Source organism: Lithobates pipiens, unplaced genomic scaffold (assembly GCF_037356315.1).
Source record: "Lithobates pipiens isolate NorthernLeopardFrog02 unplaced genomic scaffold, aLitPip1_a1.2 Scaffold_19, whole genome shotgun sequence".
Taxonomy (NCBI): Eukaryota; Metazoa; Chordata; class Amphibia; order Anura; family Ranidae; genus Lithobates; species Lithobates pipiens.
In genome coordinates, this window is record NW_027507764.1 from 253733097 (window position 1) to 253756277 (window position 23181).

Here is a 23181-nt window from a genome sequence, read left to right on the forward strand (position 1 = left end):
CTGTAATCTGTAAGATTACAGTGCTGTGTGTGTTTTGTGTACTTTTACTTTTTTGAATTTGCCACCGTTCTCCGCTCCCGTGCGCCGTAGGGAACGGAGCTCAGTGGCACTCGGCACTGTGAATCGAGTGGAGGACAGCTCGATCTCACAGCGCGGAGGACATCGCTGGATCCAGGGGACAAGGTAAGTAACTCTCACTGTGTCCTTCCCTGCATCCAGCGAAGCGATGGCCAGTCTGGCTCGGGGTTACCGCTCCTATCAGTAAATTCCTAACCCGAGCCAGACTCGGGATTACCACTAGGGGGTGTTAGTTGAAATAACTACAGTAAAAAATCCCCTTTTGGGTCATATAAAATTATAATCAGTTCAAAAGCCAAGGTGCTTTTTATTTTCCACATCCGCTTCAACACAGTGATCAAGTGAAATCCACTCCCCGCATGGTTCAAGGTTCAACACTCACCAACTACGTTTGCCATCATTTTACTAATTGGCAAAATAGGCATTAGAAACTCTTTCCAGAAAAGCAGATCCTCATCAGAATCCGCATGCCACCATAAGTTGATAGGCTCACTTATGCTCAAAAGGAAAAAGCAGCCCACATAGCGTAATTCTGTTTAAAATACTTTATTCAAATAAAAACCTCCCTTTAAAAATACCCACAAATGAAATCAAATAAAAAAAAAAAATCAAATCAAACTCGCAATAAGCCAGCAGACCACCCCAGATGGTGTGGGAACAAAACTTTGTGTCTCACGACGTTGTATGTATTATAATGACAATGATAGTATTATTGTTATGTTTATGGAATAGCACTTCCTTTTGTATTTTAATTTAGAATTTTATGGTAGCAGCTTAAACATGAAGGTAAAAAACCTTCTGTGTGCAGCAGCCCCCTCAGCCCTCCTAATGCCGCATACACACGTAGCAGACTGTCCGCCGGACCTTCCGAACGAGCTACTTGCCCACACACGGCACTTTTTCAGCGGACTAATACGACGTACTAAGTCCGCAGGACTATCCGCCGAACTTTTGAAATGAACGGACTCGCCCACACATGCGGAGGAAAGTCCGCTCATTTTGAGCGTGTCTTCAGGTAGCCGGGGCCAGCGAAGGAGGCGTCACCTGGTATGGACTTAAAGGGGAATCCCTACGCGGAAAAATCGGCATGGGGGTCCCTCCCAGGTCCATATCAGACCCTTATCTGAGCACGCTACCCGGCCGGACAGGAAAGGGGGTGGAGACGAGTGAGCGCCCTCAACATGGGGGGTGCCTTGGGGAAGGGGGCTGCACGGCCCCCCCACCCCAAAGCACCTTGTCCCCATGTTGATGAGGACAAGGGCCTCTTCTCGTCAACCCTGGCCGTTGGTTGTCAGGGGCTGCGGGCGGGGGCTTATTGGAATCTGGGAGCCCCCTTTAATAAGGGGGCCCCCGGATACTGGCCCCCCACCCTATGGGAATGAGTATGGGGTACAATGTACCCCTACCTATTCCCCTGTGAAAAAAAGTAAAAAAAAAACACAACACACAAGGGTTAAAATAGTTTATTGCACAGCTCTGGGGGTCTTCTTCCGTCTTCGGGGGTCTTCTCGCCGGACTCCTCCACTATCTTCTGCTAGCTCTTTAACTAGCGGAGGAGCCCGGTTTTCTTCTTCGCCGTCCTCTTCTTCCGACTTCGGGGGTCTTGTCCCCCTCTTCGGGGGTCTTGCCCCCCCTCTTCGTTTCCTCCCAGAGGATGCTGGGACTGTGACGTCATCCGGTGATGTCCCTATATAAGTCGCCGCACGCCGTTTCTCTGTCATTGTGACCGGAAAGAGCGACGAGGCAACATCTCCAGAAGAGAAGAACAGAAGAGAAGAACAGACGGCCAGAAGACAGTGGCAACAGAAGACCGGGCCACCGCTTGTAAAAGAGCTAAAAGAAGGCGCGGTGGCCCGGCAAGAAGAACCGAAGAGGGGGGACAATACCTCCAAAGAGGGGGACAAGACCCCCGAAGTCGGAAGAAGAGGGCGGTGGCGGCAAAGAAGAAAGCCGGGCTCCTCCGCTAGTAAAAGACCTAGCAGAAGATAGCGGAAGAGTCCGGCGAGAAGACCCCCGAAGACGGAAGAAGACCCCCGGAGCTGTGCAATAAACTATTTTAACCCCTGTGTGTTGTGTTTTTTTTTACTTTTTTTCACAGGTGAATGGGTAGGGGTACATTGTACCCCATACTCATTCACATAGGGTGGGGGGCCAGTATCCAGGGGCCCCCTTATTAAAGGAGGCTCCCAGATTCCGATAAGCCCCCCGCCCATAGACCCCGACAACCAACGGCCAGGGTTGCCGGGAAGAGGCCCTTGTCCTCATCAACATAGGAACAAGGTGCACCCCCCCATATTGCGGGCACGCGGCCTGGTACAGCTCACTCGTCCCCACCCCTTTTCCTGGCCGGCCAGGTAGCATGCTCGGATAAGGGTCTGATATGGACCTGGGGAGACCCCCACGCCGATTTTTCGGTGTAGGGATTCGCCTTTAGGTCCATACCAGGTGAAGGGGCCAGCGACACTGCCTTCGCTGGCCCCGGCTACCTGGAGACGTGCTCAAAATGAGCAGACTTTTCCCCCGGGCGGGAAAAGTACATTCATTTCAAAAGTACGGCGGACTGGCACACACGCGGCCAGATTGTCCGCCGAAATGCGAGTCCGGCGGACAGATTAGAGTGCAAAAATACTTTTTTAGTCCGCCGGACTTTTGGGTAAAAAAAGTCAGCCGGAGCCCACACACAGCGGGATTGTCTGGCAGACTTGAGTCCGCCGGACTTTTCCACCGGATTGTTTGATCATGTGTACGAGGCATAATACTTACCTGAGTCCCCTCTCAATCCAGTGATGTCCACGAGAACCTTGGTTCCCCAGAAAATTGCACTCCTATTGGCTTTTGACCATTGGCTCCCGCTGCTGTCAATCACAGTCCGTGAGCCAATCAGGAAACAGATGAGGTGGGGCCAAGCTGTGGCTCTGTGTGTGAATAGACACACAGCCGTGACTCAGGAGTGCCTGCTTGGGTTCCCCCTAGAGCAAGCTGTTTGGTTGGACCAGGTGCGCCTGCGTGGGAACCGAGAAGAGGAGGATCAGTTGTTTTGCACAGGACAGGCAAATATAACATGTTTGTTATTTTAATAACAAGGGTTTAGTAACACTTTCATTTTCCTTTTTTTTTTTCACTTTTTTCTTATATATCCGTGATGGTTTCCTTCTAAGCGTGATAGTATTTTGAAATATCAAGTAAATAAGTGGTGTTGCGCTCCACAATAAATAATAAATCGAGTAAATAGATAAATATATAGCAATAAATAATGCACAAAATAATATAAATAACTACATGTGACTATTCAAAGCCAATAACTTCAAATGTGCACCTTCTAAAGTGCATCAGTGACAGCCAAGCAATGTTCAATACAGTGCAATGTGAATGATTGGATACTCCAAATAAAGTGCATACAGTGGAAATAAATTAATACTGAAAATGCAATAAAATTCAAACAGTGGAAATAAATTGATACTGAAAATGCAATAAAATTCTAAATGTGTCTCAATCCATAAAGTGTGTACAGTGTAAAAATAATGGTAAAAAGAGTCCAATAAGGATTAATGTGTCTCTATCTATAACATCAAAGCAATCCGTATCAAGTCATGCAGTATGGGAATCCACACTGCCATGAAGTAAACTAACTCCGTGAGCAAAAAGAATAATTCCACCGGTGATCTTGTGAATCCTCAGAATCAGGTGTTCACACACTGAGTGCAATGGCTACCTTACCTCACTGCTGTAAGGTAAACAGCAATTAATTCTTAATTCCAGCAGTTACAATGTTGTTGTCAGCTGGTGTAGGCACTACAGGCAGTCCCCTCTAGGTGCTCAGCCATGAACCATAGATCATAACCATAGAAGAAAAAAGGAGCTCCAATAGTGAAGTATGTACTACCAAATATACTTTATTATAAAAAGGACATAGTCCTGGGTACTCACATTTAATCATACAATTCATAGGCAAAATTACAGCATAAAACGAACGAGCTCCACGTTCGTACCCCGGACGTCACTTCCGGTGTCCTCCTAGTGGTAGTATTTTGGTTTATCAGTTGTTCATCAAGATAAAATATATACAAAAACATGACAATTATAGCACCTAAACATATTGTCAATGGGTTTCGTTGAAACAGCTTCATAAGGACAGAGGTGATCTTCAAAAAGGTTAACAACTCTACAAGTAAAGCAAACAGTCAATAAGACAAAAAAATCACCTATCACCAAGATGTAAAGCAAGATATCCAGCAATCACAAAATATAACAATACTATAAGAGAGCAATATCTGAAAGAAAACAAAAAAAAAATTCTATACGTTTTTTAAAAAACAAAAACAAAAAAAAACCTCCAAAAAAACCCACATAAGTAGGCCTACCCCCCAAAGGAGCCGCTGGTGAATATGGGTATCTCCCACCCTGCACAGACAGGCCCATGGATTTTCCACTCACAATGGAGACAAGAAGCAGTCTTTTGAGCTTTGTTCTGTTTGTTTTTATTTAGGGGGATTAAACTTGGATGGGGTTGAGATCTTACCTAGGACTTGGCCACTCTAATGCCCTGTACACACGGTCGGACTTTCCGACGGAAAATGTGCGATCGGATCTTGTTGTCGGAAAATCCAAAATCAAATCAGACTTTTTCCGTCGGAATTTCCGACACACAAAGTTTGAGAGCAGGATCTAAAATTTTCTGACAACAAAATCAGATTGTTTAAATTCCGATCGTGTGTAGACAATTCCAATGGACATAGTGCCACGCATGTATAGAATAAATTACGTGGCAAAAGCTATTGGCTACTGCCCCTTTTTATAGTCCCGTCGTACATGTTCTACATCACTGCATTCTAAACAATCGGCTTTTCGTGTGTATGCAAGACAAGTTTGGGCCAAAATCCGTCAAAAAAAATACGACGGATTTTGTAGTCGGAATGTCTGACCGTGTGTACAGGGCATAAGATACACATGTCATTCTGAACAATTTTTTCCCCCTAAATGATAGCAAGCTGTCAAGACTGTAAAGTAGCAAATGAACTTCCTTCTTTGATGTTGATATGTTATACTTTTTACCTTCTATCAATTTTAGAGTTCAACTTTTTTATTCATTCGCATAATAGTGTGAAACACGCAGATAGTCTTTGAAAAACTTTAAACCTTCTGGATAATGCTTTTGGTGAGCAATGGCAAAACTGTGGCATGTTAATAAGAAATCAGCAGGCTTTGTTGTCATCCTATGGTTCCTCTTCGCGTCTTTCAAAATGTATGAACTATTGCTTACCAGATGCTGACTATGAGTAATTAGTACTTTATTTATCCATACAATGTTTCTTATACCACTTAAGCCCCAGACCATATGGCTGGCCAAAGACCACTTTTTGCGATTCTGCACTGCGTCGATTTAACTGACAATTGCGCGGTCGTGCAACGTGGCTCCCAAACAAAATTGACGTCCCCTTTTCCCCACAAATAGAGCTTTCTTTTGGTGGTATTTGACCACCTCTGCGTTTTTATTTTTTGCGCTATAAACAAAAAAATAGCACCAATTTTGAAAAAAACACATTATTTTTAACTTTTTGCTATAATAAATACCCCCAAAAAATATATAAAACATTTTTTTTCCCTCAGTTTAGGCCGATACATATTCTTCTACATATTTTTGGTAAAAAAATTTTTCGGAATAAGTGTTTATTGATTGGTTTGTGCAAAAGTTATCACGTCTACAAAATAGGGGATAGTTTTATGGCATTTTTATTAATGACTTTTTTTTACTAGTAATGGCGGCGATCATTTTTATCAGGACTGCGTCATTATGGCGGACACATCGGACACTTTTTCTGCGATTTTGGGACCATAGACATTTATACATCGATCAGTGCAAATAAAAATGCATTGATTACTGTGTAAATGTGACTGGCAGTGAAGGGATTAACCACTCGATGGCGCTGTAGGGGTTAAGTGAGCCCTAGGGAGTGATTTAAACTGTGGAGGGGAGGGGCTGTGTGCAACATGACACTGATGACCGGTCCCGATCAAAGGAGCTGTGATCAGTGTCAGTGTCATTAGGCAAACCTAATGTAAACAAGCATTTCCCTGTTCTTCCATCGAGCCCATGGGACCCGCGATCGTGCTTGCGGAGCTCCCGGTGCTCCTGGCGGGCACGTGCCTGCAAGCTGCCTCTTAAAGGGCAATGCACAGGTACATGGTTCTGCCTGTACATGCCCTTCTGCTGCAGTATATTTGCATGAGGTAGGCAGGCAGCGGTTAAAGCGGCACAGTGGTGTAGTGGTTAGCACTCTCACCTACCAGTAAGAAGGGTCACTGGTTCAAATCCCAACCACGACACTACCTGCCTGGAGTTTGCATGTTCTCCCTGTGCCTGTGTGGGTTTCCTCCAGGTACTCTGGTTTCCTTCCACAATCCAAAGACATACAGGTAGGTTAATTGGCTTCTGTCCAAATTTGGCCCTAGTATATGAATGGGGACCTTGGGTTGTGGGCTCCTTGAGGGTAGGGACAGATGTGAGTGTGCAATGTACAGGGATAGGGACAATTGTAGACACTCACTCAGGTTGGACTGGTGTCTTTATTCAACCTTACTAACTATGAAACTATGAAACCTCTGAAAATCCTTTTTTTTTGTTTAATACTGTATATATTTATTAAAGGATTTTACACAATCAACAATAAGGCAACCATCTGGTCAAAAAGGATAAATTCAACATGAGTTACAAATGTCTTTCAGCTGACTTGTAAAGAATCACAATACATACATTGAGTAAACATATTGACAAAATATAATAATGAAAAGTTCACATTGGAATGCTGATTCATCATAAAGAAAAAGAAGGTATAAAGAGGGAGGATAAGAAGGTAGGGGGTCGGGGAAAGAGGATCCTAATATTGACCTATTACCTATTTTTGAATACATTGTGGCAATCCATTGGACTATATAACAGTTCATAAAAATATATGCAGGTTTAGAGACAATGGAGGTTACAGTATTTCCGAAAGGCAAATCCACTTTGCACTAAAAGTGCAAAGTGCACTTGAAATTGCAGTGAAAGTGCACTTGGAAGTGCAGTCCCTGTAGATGCAAGGGGGACATGCCAGGAAAATAAAAAAACTGAATTTTAGCTTGCACATGATTAGATGATAAAATCAGCAGAGCTTCCCCTCATGTCAGATCTACCCCTTAGCCCACATACACACGGTCGGAGATTTTGCCAACCAAATCCGTCGGATTTTGCCCGTCGGATTTAGTCAGGTGGATTGTGTCCGAAACTGTTGCATACACACGGTCGGGCCAAGTTGGTGAAAAATCCGATCTTTCAGAACATGATGACGTAATTTCGTTACGATGGGACTACATTCAGGCTAGTAGCCAATAGCTTTGATGTAGGAATTTGATCTGAGCATGCGTGGCACTTAGTCCGATGAAAATGCTCTACACATCATCGGATTAGGTCCGTCCGGCCCAGTTGGTCTGGAAATATTTCCAACATGTTGGAAAATTGGGTCGGACGGAGATTCGGATGGAATCAGTCCGATGCATACCACACACAGTCGGATTATCTGACGACACGGTCCGATAAGACTCATTCCGTCAGATTCTCCGACCGTGTGTACAAGGGCTTAGATCTACAGCGACTGCACTTCCAAGTGAACTTTCAGTGCAATTTCAAGTGCACTTTGCACTTGCAGTTTGCATTTGTGGTGCAAAGTGGATTTACCTTTCCTAAATAACCCCCAATATCTATGTAAATGGTTGATGTGTTGAAAACAAACCAACAGGCCCATATTTTACTATGGTAATTAGAGGAGTCGTGTTTAATCTGGAGTTGAGCAACAGAGTTGAGCAACAGAAAGAACAGACTTTTGTTTCCAGTGTGGGCTATGAGAGATTTGACTGCATTAAGAAGATGCAGAGTGATGGAGCACTTATATCGACTCGTTGATTCATTTGTACAATTAAATAACAGTTTCATCTTTTTGTGCTAAGCTCAGTTAACAGTCACAGTCACTTTCCAAAGTGAACATTTATTCTACTAAGTCAACCGTCCCCAGTCCTTTAGTAAATCAACTTTATTGGCTGTTTAACGACATGCCAGTTTAGAAATTTCTTTTGTTTAAAAATATAATGTGGTATGATAACTTACTTACTGCCATATAAACATATTAGATAATAAAGTTTGTTACGGTGAGTATAAACATTGATATAGTGATTCAAAATGAAGTGAATTCAAAATATTTGTCTACAGCCAGAATAAAACTACAGAACAATGATTAAGTCCTTGTAACTGTACTATATTTATTCTGCTGTTACAATTTGACCTTCACATTTTAATTGTCTATAAATATTTACATAGGTCAAATAAATACAAACAGCACTTTACTATTCATGGCCTGTTACATCTGCTGTAATATGGGCCGTTTTACAGATACATCATAATAATTTTATGAAAGTGTTCTGACTTTATCTCTCTGGTGATTCTTAACTAAAACTACAGACAACAAATCTATTCAGTAATTTGCCTGCAGCCCTATTCTTGACTTTCTCTCAGAAAAGAAGAAATATAATAAAATTTCATTTTAGTGTTTTTCCCTTGACTATCTTATGAAGTGCTGCTATGATTGAGATACAAGGAAAAATCTTTAGTGCATATATAGCTTGGTTTTAGACTTTTGCGTGTTTTGTGAATGCATGTACAAATGTACATTGTGTTCAAAATAAAAAGCTTTTTTTGTAACATATTTCTTTAAAGTCCAATTGAATTTTTACTTTAAATCAGCTAAAAAGAATCCAGGTGCAAGAAAAAAAAAAAAAAAAAAAAAAGAATCCAGGTGCATCAAAACAAAGATGTAAAAAGTTGTATGCCCCATATACACGGTCAGACATTCCGACCACAAAATCCATCAGATTTTTTCAAACAGATTTTTGCCAAAACTAGTCTTGCATACACACGGTCGCACAAAGTTGTCAGAAAATCCGATCGTTCGGATCAAGGTGACATACAGAGCGTACGACGGGACTATGTAGAGGCCAGTAGCCAATAGCTTTTGTCTCCAAATCTTTTCTGAGCATGCGTCGGAATTCTTTACACACGATCGGAAAAAGTCCAATTGGATTTCATTGTTGGAAAATTTTAGATCCAGCTATCAAACTTTTTCAGTCTGAAATTCCGCCAGAAAAAGTCCGATAGAGCCCACACACGATCGGATTTTCCGTGTGTATGGGGCATTACAGTTTTTCTTTTTCTTCTTCTTTTTTTTTTTTTTTTTAATAAAAAAGACACAGTTCAAATTAGAATTTCAAATAGTTTCCATCAAGTATGATTTACCAACCAAGTAAATGCTACTTACTTTGCAAAGTGGTTGTTCACTTTTTTGAAAGTACATTTTGGTCTGTTACAGGCCACCAGAGAGAATACCCAGTTATTATTCTAAGGACACGTACATTAAAGTTGGCCATAGATGGATCAAAATGTGTCTGCTGCTTTAGCAGGGACTGGCTCAATTTTGGTCTATGTGTGGCAGCTCACGCTTAACAGAAGCCAATTGGAAAATGTTTCTTGATCAGCGGCTTCAGCAGCTGATCAGTGTATTCTTTGCAGATATCTCTAACATTGCAAAAATAAGAGCTCATTAGAAGGTCAGAAAAAGCACGGTATCCCAAATATATGGGAATTTCCATGTAGGTTTCTTTTTTATTGCCAGTGCCAAACAATATGCAAGTACGAATCAAGGCAAAGCACATGTCTGTCTAATATAGGCATTTCCTAATACACTGGAATCTCCCAAGACAAATTACAAATACCTTTTAGCCAAAACCACCACATATACCCCAAGAGGAACAGATCCCAGCCTGTGTATAAGTACACCTTTGTCTGGTTTACATTCTTTTTCACAGATCTTGGGCTTCCTGCAATTTTAATGTGTACTTGGTTCCACATCCAACTAAGCATTTCCATGCTAGACCATGTTCGCATGTTCCTATATACAGTGCAACATAATTTTTTTTTGACTTTTGTAGTGATCAGGAGTGTGAGCTATTACCCAACCTCCTTAACTTGTTTTTACCTTTATATAACCCACATATTTACTATGACACGCTCATGTTTACATCCCAGCTATATACAGTCTTTCTATACCTTTTGCACATTTAAAGCAGTGTTTCAGCCCTAAAAATTTATTTTTAAAAGTCAGCAGCTGAAACAAAAGTAGCTGCTGACTTTTAATAAGGAAACTCACCTTTCCAGGGCGTCCCCGCGATGTCGGCCGCCGAGGCTGACATGTCCCTCGGCTCTCGGGTCCCAGCACTGCCATCCTCACTAAGGGAAACAGGCAGTGGAGCCTTGCGGCTTCACTACCCGTTTCCTACTGCGCATGTGCGAGTCGCGCTGCGCTTTGTGAATGGGACGCAATGTGTTAGGGAACACACAGTTCCCAGAACACAGCGTGCCCCATTACCCAGAAGACAACGTGGAGGAGGGGAGAAGACGAAGATCACCGAGGAGCAGGAAGAAGGAAGATTAGGAAGACTGCCTAGCAACAGGGATTTCTGGGCAGGTAAATTATTTTTTTTAAATTTTTTTTTTTTTTTTAAGAATATTAATGCTTTTTTTTTTTTTTTTTTTTAGGGTGGCCCTCCACTTTAATTGCTTTCTTCATGTATGCATATGAACATATGTAAGCTGCATTTCATTTACAAATTTTGAAAAGTTACATCTCTTAGTCTGCACATTGACCGACCAGGTTTAAGAAGTGACAATGTAAGTTATTGCCAAAGATATACATCCAAAAATTCAAAATACTAACTACAGCCTAAGAAGCCAGCCACAACACTGCCCCCAGCTACATCACCAACTTCATCTCAATATATCTCCCAAATCATCCACTCTGCTGCTCACAAGACCTCTTTCTTTGTAGCTCCCTTGTCTCCTCCTCCCATGCTCCCCTCCAGGACTTCCCTAGAACCTTTCCTATCATTTGGTACCCCTCATTCCAAGTTGTCCAGTTATTTCCTACCCTACTCACCTTTAGACGATCCCAGAAAACTACTTTGTTCAGAGAAGCCAACCACCTCCATCTGCTCATCCTCCACAGCTATAACCTTTTGTACCGCTCCCTTTTAGATTGCTATCTCCACAAGCAGGACCCTCCTAATCCTTCTATATTGAATGGTACTATAACTGTTCTGTCTCCCTTTATATTGTAAAGCGCTGTGCAAACTGTTGGCACTATATAAATCCTAAATAATAATAACAATAATCAGACGTTGATCGCATTGGAATGCCTATACAGTTAAACCTGTTGATCCTCCCTTTGACTGCTAGACACTGGCATCCCTTTGTAGCACCAGCTGCATATTTTGGAGAAAAACATCGGACATATAGTGCAGAGGCTGAAGAGAATGTAAGCAGCTTGATTGGACAGAATTGTAAGAGAGAGAAACAAAACAATGAATATAAAAAAAAGGCTGCACATCATATAAACCTTTGCAGAAGGCTGCACTTAAAAAGGGAGAAGCAAGGCATTTTTGATCCAGAAAGAAAAATGACAGTGGAATATATCAGAGACACAAATCAGGACTATTACAGACATACTGAACATCATGCAAGCCTTTGTAGTAGGCTGAATTTGAGGAGGGAGAGACAAAGCATTTTTGATCAAGAAAAGGAGTAATAAATTATAGTGGATTTTGTTAGGGCCAGAAGTATAATAGAGACAGCTGCTTCGAAAGTTGAAAGTTGAAAGTAAAAACACACATGCTCAGAATGAAAGTCAGGAAGAGCTAAAAAGCGACCCCTGCCTAAGGAACCAGGGACTGAAACAAAGCAGTTGGTAATTATTATTTTAACTGTTAATAAACTTTATTTATAAACTGTCAATTTTGAATTTTGAAAAAGTCAGGTGACTTGAAGAACCTATATGAAAGAAGAAAAAATTAACAGTCATCACTTTAACAGCAGCACTTCAAGGAGAAACATCTGTACTTGCTTCCTCTCTGCTGTCGTTATGGAAAACCTATTACGCCAGATGATGGACTGGGTTTCCACTCCAGACGGGCACTCCTGGATGGTTTTGGCCTCTCCTCGGTTCCTTCGGTGGATACATCCTCTTCTTTTTCCTCCCTTCTCTCCCTATTTCTTTCCCACAGCCTCCTCCATTGCAGGTTTCCCTTCCAGGACCCTCTAGTGTGTCATTTCCTCCCAAGGCCCCTCCTCCGGTTCATCATCCGACTGTAACATGGGCCCCTTCAGTGATGGACAGCTCTCCAGTCCCACCTATGATGACGCTGACTGAACATCCTGACTCTTTGGCCGCTGGCTCAGGAAATATATCGGAAACTGGCTCATGCGCAGTTGAAACTGGCATTGAACAGCCTATTGACATGCAGACGGTCCTCTGGATCGAATCCCGGGGACCCCCACTGAAAAGGAAATGTAAAGGTAAATCCGGTGGTGTAAGAAATATTCAGAAAAAAGCTGCTATGTTAACCATTTCTTATCCTTTATTTTTAGTTGTGTCTGGTTCTGATTCTAGTGCTAGAAATTGTACTGCTGTGGCTTCTGCTGATTTGATTGCTGAGCTGACTAATGATGAAATGCTGAATGTGTCATACTCTCATGTACAGACTTTGCTACATGATTATTTTAGTGACATTTCTTTTCCTACAGCAGCGTCCTCTTCATTGAATTCTGCAAGGGCTTTGTCTGAGGGCAATTCAGGGTCTGCTCGTCCTATGGTTTCACAGACTATGCCTCACATGACACCTAGTGGTGAGTCCAATCAATTACATAACATTATGTTATGGATGTCTTCTTTTGCTTCACTTGCTGATAATTTAAAAAAATGTTTTTCTGATCTAAATATTGGAAATTTGCCTGCTATGGATTTACATTCGCCTGCACATAATGCACCTGTTGATGACGTTAATGTATTACCTTTGCCGAATGCTTCTCCTGTTATCCCTGAATGCTGTTTCAAGGAAGCGATGGCGTGTGAAATATCTCCTCTCAGTTTCCATTTATCGTCATCAGTCAAGAATAAAATATGGAAGGGGGAATATATTGAGATACTTTCTCTCTTGCCATCGTTTAAAGAAAATCGTTTGGATATTAACCATTCAGATAAAAATTATGATGACAAGAAAAGATCTGTAACTTGTACTTTTAACAACTGGCTCAAGGCTTATTGTATTTTTGCAAGCATTTTAGGGGAAAAAGCGTCTTGCACTTTGCAGCGGTTTGTTCAGACACCTGGAAATTATTCTTGAGGCATACAAAAATTTTCCAGGGTTAGCTTGTTTTTTTTTTACGACGAGTCCTTTCATCAGAAACTTGTGGTTCATAAAAATTTAACTTGGGGATCAAAGGATGTGGGTTTGTGGTTAAATCTTCTTATACCTCGCAAACCTACTTTACCGAGTCCGTCTCCTCAAAATTTGCAGTTTAAGAAGGGTTTTTGTTTTAGTTTTAATGAGGGGCAGTGTAAATGGCCAAATTCGTGCCGTTATAAGTATGAATGTGCCTCCTGTTCTGGTAATCATCCTGCCTCCCGTTGTTTTAAGAGATTAAATTCTAATGCGGGTGCTCCTTCTAATTATAATTTTCATGCTGGGGGTCACGCCGGTGAAACTCCACTCCATGCTTCCATTCCTTCGCATTTGGCCAAACCGTCAGAAGGTGGAAGTTCTCATTAATGTTTTTTTATTTGGTTTTCGATTGCCACGATTTTCTGGTCCTGGTTGCCTTTGAGAACCTCGCCTCCGCCCGCCGTTTTCCTGCTATCATTTCGGATAGAATTTCAAAGGAGGTATCTGGCGGGAGGGTGGCAGGCCCCTTTTTGGTTCCTCCTTTTGATGATTTTCAAGTTTCTCCTTTAGGTTTCATTCCTAAGAAGGAACTAAATAATTTTCGCCTTATACATCATTTGTCGTATCCTACTGTTTTTTCTCTAAATGATGAAATCGATCCCAATTTAAGTACTGTTACGTATGCATCATTTGATGAGGCGATTTTTATGATCCATCGCTTGGGAGTAGGGATGAGCTTCGAGTTCGAGTTGAACTCTGGCGAACATTGCTTGTTCGCCTGTTCGGAGAACAGTGAACAATTTGGGGTGTTCGCGGCAAATTCGAAAAGCCGGAAACACCCTGTATAAGTCTATGGGAGAAATCTAAAGTGCTAATTTTAAAGGCTAATATGCACCTGGGTCCTGCCTCAGGGGACATGGATCAATGCAAAAAAAAAAAACTTTTTAAAAACTGCAGTTTTTTCAGGAGCAGTGATTATAATAATGATTAAAGTGAAACAATAAAAGTGTAATATTCCCTTTAAGTGAATTGTCGGCTCCCGTAATACAGAGAACACTCATTGAAAGTCATTGATAAAAGAAAAGCGTGGGGTTCCCCCAAATTCAATTACCAGGCCCTTCAGGTCTGGTATGGATATTAAGGGGAAACCCGTGTCAAATAAATTTTTTTTTACGTGGGGGTCCCCCTAAAAATCCATAACAGGCCCTTTATCCAAGCACGCAACCTGGCAGGCCACAGAAAAAGAGGGGGGACAAGAGAGCGCCCCCCCTCCTGAACCGTACCAGGCCACATGCCTTCAACATTGGGAGGATGCTTTGGGGGTCTGTGACCCCTCAAAGCACCATGTCCCCATGTTGATGGGGACAAGGGCCTCATCCCCACAACCCTGGCCGTTGGTTGTGGGGGTCTGCGGGTGGGGGGCTTATCAGAATCTTGAAGCCCCCTTTAACAAGGGGACCCCCAGATCCCGCCCCCCCCTGGTAATTGAATTTTGGGAAACCCCACGCTTTTTTTTTTTTATCAATGACTTTCAATGAGTGTTCTCTGTATTACGAGAGCCGACGATTTTAAAGGACTTTAAAGGACTTTTTTTCTACGGAAATGACACTTTGTGCAGGGACAGTTCTAAGCATAGGAAACATGCGCCCCTTCACAGGCATACTATAGACACCCCCCAAATACAAAATTTAAAGGAATATTACACTTTTATTGTTTCAATTTAATCATTATTAAAATCACTGCTCCCGATAAAACATACATTTTTAAAACTTTTTTTTGCATTGATCCATGTCCCCTGGGGCAGGACCCAGGTCCTCAAACACTTTTTAGCACAGTAACTTGCATATTAGCCTTTAAAATTAGCATTTTAGATTTTGAACGTTCGAGTCCTATTGACTTTAATAGGGTTCTAAAGTTCACACAAAGTTTAGGTCTGTTTGCAGGTTCTGGTGCGAACCGAACAGGGGGGTGTTTGGCTCATCCTTACTTGGGAGTATCTGAAATTATGGCCAAAACATTAAATCCGCATTTAGTTTATTGCCCATACACCCTTCAGCTTTTAACTCGTTGGGTTTTCGCCATGATGGTTTTTATTACTATGACAAGTGCCTTCCAATGGGCTGTTCGTTATCTTGTACTTACCGTATATACTCGAGTATAGGCCGACCCGAATATAAGCCGAGGCCCCCAATTTACCCCCAAAAAAACTGGCAAACTTATTGACTCGTGTATAAGCCGAGGGTGAGACATGCCTGTCCATCCCTGTGTGTGTGTCTGTCCATCCCTGTGTGTCCGTCCATCCCTGTGTGTCCGTCCATCCATCCCTGTGTGTGTGTGTGTCCATCCATCCATCCATCCCTGTGTGTGTGTGTGTGTGTCCATCCATCCATCCATCCCTGTGTGTGTGTGTGTCCATCCATCCATCCATCCCTGTGTGTGTGTGTCCATCCATCCATCCATCCCTGTGTGTGTGTGTGTCTCCATCCATCCATCCCTGTGTGTGTGTGTCTCCATCCATCCATCCCTGTGTGTGTGTGTCTCCATCCATCCATCCCTGTGTGTGTGTGTATCCATCCATCCATCCCTGTGTGTGTGTGTCCGTGTGTGTGTGTGTGTGTGTGTGTGTGTGTCCAGCCTACCTGTGTCCCGAGCCTGTGTCCCGAGCCTCCGTCCCGTGCCTTGCCTCCTTGCCTCCGTCCCGTGCCGTGCCTTGCCTCCTTGCCTCCGTCCCGTGCCGTGCCTTGCCTCCTTGCCTCCGTCCCGTGTCGTGCCTTGCCTCCGTCCCGTCCCGTGCCGTGCCTTGCCTTGCCTCCGTCCCGTGCCTTGCCAGGATCGCCGCTCTTCGTCGGCGCCTCGGCGGCCATTCTAAAATTCAAAAGCCGCGCCTCCGCCTTCGCCTGTGATAGGCGGAACACTGAATTTCCCAGCAGCCTGTGTTCCGCCTATCACGGACATCGTCTCATCCTCGTCCGTAGTACGAGGATGAGCGGATGTCCGTGATAGGCGGAACACTGACTGCTGGGAAATTGAGTGTTCCGCCTATCACAGGCGGAGGCGGAGGCGGATGCGCGGCTTTCGAATTGTAGTATGTCCGCCGTCTGTCTGCTCGATACGCTGATCGAGCAGTCAGACGGCGATGACTCGAGTATAAGCCGAGGGGGGCACTTTCAGCCTCAAAAAAGAGGCTGAAAATCTCGGCTTATACTCGAGTATATACGGTATTTTGAATTGTTTTCATCATTTTTGCAACGGGTGATTCTTATTTTGACAGGTTCGGCTAATACCTTATATTATTTGGACGATTTTTTGTTTTGCGGTCCAGCTAATACTTCTGAATAGGGATGAGCCAAACACCCCCCGGTTCGGTTCGCACCAGAACTTTCGAACGGACCCCAAATTCGTACGAACGTTAGAACCCCATTGAAGTCTATGGGACTCGAACGTTCGAAATTAAAAGTGCTAATTTTAACGGCTAATATGCAAGATACTGTCCTAAAAAGGGTTTGGGGACCTGGCTCCTGCCCCAGGGGACATGGGTCAATGCAAAAAAAGTTTTAAAAACGCCCGTTTTGGCGGAAGGCACTGATTTTAATGATGATTAAAGTGAAAAAAAAGGGAAATATTCCTTTAAATATCGTGCCTGGGGGGGGGGGGGGGATGTCTGTAGTATGCCTGTGAAGTGCCATGTGTTTCCCGTGTTTAGAACAGTCCCTGCACAAAATGACATTTAACGGAAATAACGTCATTTAAAACTGTTTGCGGTTTTAATGTTATATCTGGTTCCTGCAATATGGTTGAAAATCATTGAGAAAAATGGCATGGGTAGCCCTCCCTGGCCATTACCAGCCCCTTTGGGTCTTGTACGAAAATTAAGGGGAACCCCGTACCCATATTAAAAAAAGGAAATGCGTGTGGCCCCCAGGCCCTATATACTCAGAACAGCAGTATACAGGCGGTGCAAACAAGACAGGGACTGTGTAGGTTTGTTGTGTTAAGTTGAATCTGTTTGTAATTTTCAACTGGTACATTTTTAAAGTGTAGCTCCAGTCAAAAAAAACTATTTTTAAGCTTTTTGCAAAACATAGGGAAGGGTTATCACCCCTGTATAATTTGTTTCACCGTCCGTCTTTTTTCATCTCATTTGCTGTTGTCTCCTTCCGTTTGCAAGTAGGAGATGTTTGTAAGTTGGATGTTTGAAAGTAGGGGCCTGTCCTATATGCTCTGCAGAAATGGCGGAACAAGGTGTTGGTTTTGCCACAACATTGTAAGCCTTCAAAGTGACTCTTGGTGGGCTCTGGAGCGCCCTGCTGTGAACGATTATATTAAGAATTGTAATTACATGCCATTTTTGAACAGTGGTAGAAAAATTGACCTTTGGTGGTTGTGGTGCTGGTGCCACAACACTATAAGTCCTCACAGTTACTCTGGGTGGGCACAGGAACGGGCCCTCCTGTGAAATATTATACCAAGAATTGTAATTACATGTTTCAGTTAAACAGGGACAGAAAAATTGGGCCTTAGGCACTGGTGCTGGTGCCACGACACTGCAACCTCTCCCATATACTCTAGTTTTAGTGCAGGAATTAGCCCTGCTGCAAAGCATTGCATCAAAAATTGTAATTAAACGCCCCTGTTAAACAGGGGCAGAAAAATTGGGCCTTAGGCACTGGTGCTGGTACCACGACACTGCAACCTCTCCCATATACTCTAGTTTTAGTGCAGGAATTAGCCCTGCTGCAAAGCATTGCATCAAAAATTGTAATTAACCACTTGCCGCCCGCCCTATAGGCAATTGACGGTGGCAAAGTGGTTGCATAATCCTGATCGGACGTCAAATGACGTGATCAGGATTATGAGCCGCTGCGCGCCCCCGGGGGCGCGCATCGCGGCGATCGTTGTTGCGGGGTGTCAATCTGACACCCGGCAACTACGATCTCGGTAAAGAGTCTCCGACGGAGACTCTTTACCACGTGATCAGCCGTGTCCAATCACGGCTGATCACAGTGTAAATAGGAAGAGTCGGTGATTGGCTTTTCCTCACTCGCGTCTGTGAGACGCGAGTAGAGGAGAGCTGATCGGCTGCTCCTCTGACAGGGGGGTCTGTGCTGATCGATTATCAGCACAGCGCCCCCGAGGATGCCCACACTGGACCACCAGGGACGCCACCAGACCACCAGGGATGCCCAGCAAAAGGTAATCCTCCCTAGACCACCAAGGATGCCAGTCAGTGCCACAATGGATGCCAATCAATGCCCATAATGGATGCCAATCAGTGCCCACAATGGGCATCACTGATTGGCATGCATTATTGTTTGGCACTGATTGGCATCCATTAGTACAGTATAACACCAATGCCGCCTATGAGTGCCCACCTGTGCCGCCTATGAGTGCCCACCTGTGCTGCCTATCAGTGCAACCTGTGCCGCCTATCAGTGCCCATCCGTGCCACCTATCAGTGCCCACCAATGCCCATATGTGCCGCCTATCCATGCCCATCTGTGCCGCCCATTCATGCCCATCTGTTCCGCCCATCCATGCCAATCCGTGCCAGCTATCAGTGCCAATTTGTGCCACCTATCAGTGCCCATCCGTGTCGCCCATCAGTGCCTACCATCCGTGTTGCCCAATAGTGCCGCCTATCAGTGCCACATATCAGTGTCCATCAATGCCACCTCATCAGTGCCACTTCATTGGTGCCACATCATTGTTGCCTTATCAGTGCCCATCAGTGTAGCCCCATCAGTGCCCATCAGTGAAGGAGAAAACGTACTTATTTACAAAGTTTTGAAACTGAAACAAAAAAAATCATTTTTTTTTTCTAAATTTTCAGTGTTTTTTTATTTGTAGCGCAAAAAATAAAAACTGTAGAGGTGATCAAATACCACCAAAAGAAAGCTCTATTTTTGGGAAAAAAATTATAAAAATTTTGTTTGGGTACAGTGTAGCATGATCAAAAATCAAAAATATAAAAACAATCTAACCCGCTCCGAAATCTTAGCTCTAGACAAGTTAATACATAAAGAAGACATAGTAATCAAGCCTGCTGACAAAGGGGGCGGAATAGTCCTCCTAGACAGATCCAACTATGTGGCGGAGTCCCTCCGCCTCCTTGCAGATGATTCTACTTACAAAAAACTGACTTATGACCCAACCAATACATTTGCAAAAGAAGCCGAGGCTTTAACCAAATCTGCCCTCCAAGAAGGGATCCTCACAAAAACAGAAGCCGCCTTCTTACAAAAAAATTTCTACAAATCCCCTACTTCTACCATCTACCCAAAGTACATAAAAATCTCCACCACCCTCCCGGCCGACCAATTGTGGCTGCTATGGATAGCGTCACCACAGGCTTCAGTTTATACATTGATCAATTCCTACAGCCCTTGGTGACACAACTGCAATCCTATATTCGCGATGGTCGTCACCTCCTAGAACTTCTGGCCCCTTACAGATGGGAAACGTCATATACCTGGCTTTCCCTGGATGTCAGCTCACTGTATACCTCTATTCCACATGACTTTGGCCTAAAAGCCATTGAAGACTCCTTAATCAATGAGCCCCTAATGAATATGAGGCAAGCTGACTTTGTGCTAAAGGCCGTTAATTTTTGTTTGACACATAACTATTTTACCTTCAATGGTGACTTCTACCAACAGATCCAAGGTACAGCTATGGGCGCTAATTTTGCGCCCTCATATGCGAACCTTGCGATGGGCTTCTGGGAGTCCCACTACATCTACAAAAATAATCCTTTTTCAGAAAACATAATGTTTTTCGGTAGATACATAGATGACATTATTCTCATCTGGGATGGAGCAGCTGACTCAATCCCCCCCTTTGTTCAACATTGCAACAATAACCCCTATGGCCTATCCTTTACCTCTAATACCAACTCCGAGACCATAGCATTTTTAGACCTAGAACTGGGACACGAAGGTCATGCTATTATCTCAAAAAATTATACTAAACCAACCGCGGGCAACTCCTACCTTCACTTTAATAGCTGTCACTACCCAAAATGGATCAAAAATATCCCAAAGGGACAATTTTGGCGCCTAAGGCAAAACTGCACCAAACAAATTGACTATATCGAATCCAGTAACACCTTGAAAACTAAATTTAAAGAAAAAAACTATCCTGCACCTCTTATAGAAAACGCTTTCAAACAGTGCCTCTCAGAAAAAAATGCGACAAAAACAGACCGCTCCCCACAAAATTTCTCTAGTAGATTCATCACCACCTTTCATAATGAACACAAAACTATGGAAAGAATTTTAAAAAAACACTGGAGTATCCTACAGCAGGACCCCCACCTGAAAACTGAACTCCCAGCCCGACCATCTGTCACTTACCGTAGGGCCCCAAACTTGAGAAACAAAATCGCACCCAGTGAATTAAAAACCCAATCCATTTTTCCCAAAACCCTCCAACTGATACCCCTAACTGGGATGTATCAATGCCACAAAGCACTTTGTAAAACATGTAAATTTGTCCATCATGGACAAAAAGAATTCACCACCAAGGGCAAAACCTATGAACTAAAAGAATTTTATAACTGCTCATCCGATTTCGTAATATATGGTCTGAGTTGTCCCTGTGGTCTCATATATGTAAGGAGAACCATTAGGACACTCAGACAACGTTTCGGTGAGCATCGTAGACTAATAGAAGGAGGCACAGACCCCCATAGCGTGCCTAGACACTTCGCTCTCTCTCATAAGGGGTCCACATCAGGCCTCAAGGTCTGGGTTATCGAGCAGATCCCCAACCATCTCCTTCCAGCGGAAAGGTTTAAAAAATTATGCTCTCGCGAAACCTTCTGGATCTATACCCTCAACGCACTCTCCCCAGGGGGAATCAACGAGTGTATCGAAATTGCCACCATCCTCTGATGTACCACTACCTTATAACCCACCTGTTATCATCTGTCGCAGAGCTCGAACTGCCCCATACCAGGCACCCCTCGTCTATGGTGCCGTCCTTATCATACAACATGACTTTACAAAAAACATCCCCTCACCTATATAGATATCCTCTCAATCTATCAGCTCGTTTTAGCTACCGATATTTATGGCAAATATATTATTATGCATACGTTTTTACCATTACTGTATTTCTCAAGCGGTTATATTCTCTTTTCTCCTTGCAAAGAATCATGTATTGACTTTGGCTTGTATATGTACCCATGCATATGTAGAAAATAATTCTTATCATTTTGTATTAGTGTAATACCTCTTATCCCTCCCCCCCCCTGCCCACCCTTCAGTCCCCTCCCCCCCCTGCCCACCCTTCAGTCCCCTCCCCCATCCCCACCCAGGCCTTCCCCCCCCCCCCCTCGTAATCTACTCCCTTGTACTCCTTTTCCCCTCCCCGCGCCCCACACTCACGTATGTGCGTACACACATGCACACATGTGTCCATGTAGGCATATGTGTGCGGGTGTACGTTTTTGATTTTACTTCTGTTTTTATTCTCATTTTCATTTTATACATCCCGTTTTTTCATTTAAACACGGGTAAGCGTACGTATCTATATGTGTATTTATGTATTTATATATGTGTATTTACACATACACAATTTTATCCCCTTACACACATATGTCCTGCATGTCCAAACCCCAATACAATATACAATTATATCCACACACTTCATGTTATGCTCCTTGCCTCCTTTTACTTTTCCTTTTTACTCCCCTCCCTTTAAGCTTTTTTATGCTTTTTTATCCCTTTTTTTATATATATCTTTTATCATTTTTCCATCCCCTTCTTTTTACTCATTTTCCCACTTATTTTTTACTTTTTTCCCATAGAATTTTATTCCATAGACATTTTTACCGATTTATACCAGATTTCCCCATAGACTTTTTCTTCCTCCTTATACCAAGCTGCTGCTGCTCTCCCTCTCTCCCATCTCCCTCCCCCCCTCATTACTCGTTTCCTTCCCCATACTCAGCCATAGCCACGCCCCTTCACCTGTTCCTAGTCCACCTCCAGCCACGCCTACTGTCCTTAGCCTGCCCCTATTTAAATCCCTAGTCCCCTTCACTTTATTCTGATTCTGCCTGATGAAAGAGCGCGGTCGTCCGACAATCTCGACCCGCACGCTCAAGAAACGCGTCCCATACCCTCTGACATCACAGCCCCGCGCCCTGGTCATCTCTGCCTCCCAAGCCTCGTTCTGAAGACCGCACATCTCGTGTCCACCATAAGCCGGCTGCTTCATAAAAAACACCTGTAGTGGACCTCATGTGAGAGGAACAGGAACAACGAGATGACAGATGTGGACCGGATCACTGGCTGACGTCCCATAATCAGATACACCAGATGACCCTCTGTGTTTAATGCTTACTTTTTGCCTACTAAATGTGAGTGCAAAATTTTATGTTTTTACACTGAAAATAAAACCTTTTGAAAAATCTGCACCCAGAGGCGCCCCTCTCTCTCTTTTTTCTCCTTTATCTGCAGCAATCCAGGAGCTTGAGTTTCAGCTCTTTTAAGGTGGCAGCCCTGCATGCGGATCCATCCCCTCTCACCATCCCTCTCCCCCCCCCCTCTCCTCAGGAACAAAAGAACATTTAATTTTCCTTTTTTGGACTTGATAAAGTAGTGCATTCCCTGCACTCACTATCATATGTAATTTTATAGACTTTTTTTAAGTGGGAACCTAATATCTTAGATTTTTGCCAAATACTTGTCTTACAGTGTAGCATGACCACGCAATTGTCACTCAAAGTGCGACAGCGCTGAAAGCTCAAAATTGGTCTGGGCAGGAAGGTGTTTAAGTGAAACAGAAAAATTGGGCCTTAGG